Raw genomic sequence first — 2,933 nt, 5'->3', positions numbered from 1 at the left:
AATAAAAGGCTGTTCAAGAGAGAAATGACTGTTTGGTCATGGCTTAGAAGTTGGTACTTAGAAATTCCATGAATTTTAAAATGAAGACATTGTGAGATTTGAACTTTCTTTTGAATACTCACAAACTGCAGGGCCTAATACCTTCCCCAGCCATTAAGGGGCTGTGCTGGGGAGCTGAGCACACTAAGTGCTGCATTGATAGGGCAGTTAAACACGGAAATAGAATTGTGTTTGGAGAGGCTGCAAAGCCAGGTACAGAGCCCATACATAAACAAGGCCATTACCAGGCAGGGTAAGCGGTGATAGAATTTCATGAATATCCCCACAAAAAGCTTTGTATATTTATAACAACCTACAGAGTCGTTTGGAGCACAGTCAGGGGCCTTGCAGAGTGATTCCAGAGTTAAATTGTACAACAGATCCGTGTGTCTCCACACTGGGGTATCAGCCCCTGCTGCTGCAGGCAAAGCTGGATGGGGCAGAGGTGTCCTGGGGGGCTGCAGGACCCAAACCAGGGCTGACAATTCCAGCCTGACTGCTTTTGCCCACTGGTTTTTCCAGTTTCCCACTTGGGACATTCTTTTTAGAAAGGTTTTTATGATGCTCCTCTGTTTGCAGGGAAGGGGAAGCAGGAAGGTGCTGTTTACCAACTGGGATGGAGAAGGGAAAGGAGAAGTGCTTGCTCCTCCATCTGCCTCCAGATGGAATTTTCCATGTCTCAGAAAAAGAGAATTAAATCTGGAAGCCACCAGCCTCAGAGCAACAGGCCTGGGCTCCTGTGGGACTTGGGAGCAGCAGCAGGGAGGGCTGAGGGACCAGCTGAGAGCAGGGGCTCCTCTGCAGCTCTGAAAGGCACAAGGAGCCAAGCCCTGATCCTGTGCTGGGGCTGTTGGGCACAGACAGATCCTGATGCTTCCCTCACCTGCTTTCCTGGTGATCCCACAGCATTCCAGGGCCAGGGTGCCAAACACAAGGAGGACTCTGCCTGCTGCCAGAGCCTGGGGGAGGAACCCCATGTGAGCCAGCACCCCGAGAAGCCCCTGCAAGGGATCCAGACTGAACCTCTGCAGCTGGAAAGCAGCAGAGCAACCTCTCAAGCATATTTATTGCTTTCATTTAAATAAGCAGGTACTGTAAACTTAGGAAAACTTGGCTCTGCAACTCCAGCCAAACCTGCACCCCAGCGAGGGGCCTGCAGCTCCGGCACGAGCAGTAATCAAATGCTAATTGCAACTCATAAATTATGTGGGGATGCCCGGGACGATTGAAGCTCCTGGATGAAGTGTAGTGTTCAATTTATCCTGTGCATGCTGCCGACAGGGCTGCCAGCCTCCTTCTTGTCCCCCTGTGTTGTTTTGTCATCTCTGTACTATCACCAATTCATCACAAAGGCAACTGAACTCTCCAATGTCCACCCACCGGGTGACTTTGTCTTCACTACTCTATGACTTCTAAATTAAATTGTCAAAACACATTACTGAGAAAAATATCACAAAAGGAAAGTTCTCTACCCTTTTATCCCGTCTTAAGAGAGAATCAGTTGGATTTGAAGAAAACATGTCTGCTTCATTATCCCTCCTGCTATCATATTTCTTCACTCAGCAGCTGCAGGAGAGAGTCGATACACAAGTCTTGGCTGACATGATGGAGCATCCCCCAGGAGTTGTCTCCATAAATTCTGAGATTGCCCAGGAAAAGCTAAGGAGGGGGCTGTAATTTTCACTCTCTTTGATTCCTCCCACTCTCAGACAATTTAAAAGAGATGATGGGTTTGCTGGTGTGGCTTTCCCTCAGCTGGATATCCCTGCCTTGCCCGCGCTGCTTGGTCTGGAATGAGCTCCTTGGAGTTCCTGCAAGAGCAGAAATCCACCCAGAAAAGATGCAGCCAGTGCCCTGTGTGTGCTGAGGAACCCTCAGACCTGTCGCCTCTCTGGAGGGCCACAGACAACTTCCAGACATCCCAAAACTGCTCCAATTTGCACCAAAGAAGACCCCGGGCAGCAGCACCTGCTCCCACCCCCCTCCTCTTTGGTTCAACACTGATGTGATGCTGCTCCCCAGGTCCCACCCCCCACAACACAGGGGGTTTGGGTCTGGGTGGGCTCTGTCCCCCCTCCCTGGATCACTCCCATAAGGCAGGAGGTTCCTGGTGCTGGATGTGACCGTGGAAAACAATTCACCTGCAGCCATAAAACAAGAGGAGCCATTTCTCAAAGGCCAAGAGCTGCTGGTTTCCCCCTGCTCTCATTCACACGTTGGTCTCTGGGCATAATGGATCAGCCATAAAAAGCAAGTACCTCGTCGTGCACTCGTTCTTCTGGCCCTGGACAATATGAACATAATGCACACATCTTGTTTATTTATCCTGCTATGGTGCAAGGGAAGGGGGCAGAGCTCAGCCTTCAAACGGGGGGGCTTAAATACTCCTGGTTCCTTAGCTGTTATGATGCATTAGCCATCACTAGTCAAATTGCCCTGTATTTGCAATTTTATGGGTGCATTTTGTCAAGCACACAGGAGCTGCATTCACAGCACGACAATAAAGTATTCCACTCGTGCCAGGCAGGCAGCGTTTCGAGGCAAGACATGGCCAGGAAGCAAGAAATCTCTCCTTTTTTTTCTTTCCTGCCTCCGTGCTGGATTCAGCTCCAGATATCGCTCGGTCTCCGTGCCCGGGGGGCACCCACAGCCCCCACCCGGAGCTCACACCGAGCCCACCCTGCCCTGACACCTCCCGCGGGTTCAAAACACCTCCTGGCAAAGGGTCGCTGCTGCCCTGGGTGCCGGGATCACCCACAGTTGCCTTCCCAACTCCCAGCTCCAGCAGGAGGAGCTGAAGGGAGCAGACAAGCTGGTGTTGGGAAGGGAAGGTGCCCGGGGGAGGGGGGGAACCTCATCCACGGCGTCCCCAGGAGCCGCTGCCGCCGGGGAGT

The sequence above is a fragment of the Chaetura pelagica genome, unplaced genomic scaffold (genome assembly GCF_000747805.2).
Source record: "Chaetura pelagica isolate M959 unplaced genomic scaffold, ChaPel_1.0 scaffold405, whole genome shotgun sequence".
In the NCBI taxonomy this organism is placed as follows: domain Eukaryota; kingdom Metazoa; phylum Chordata; class Aves; order Apodiformes; family Apodidae; genus Chaetura; species Chaetura pelagica.
Note: the sequence above shows the minus strand (reverse complement) of the source record.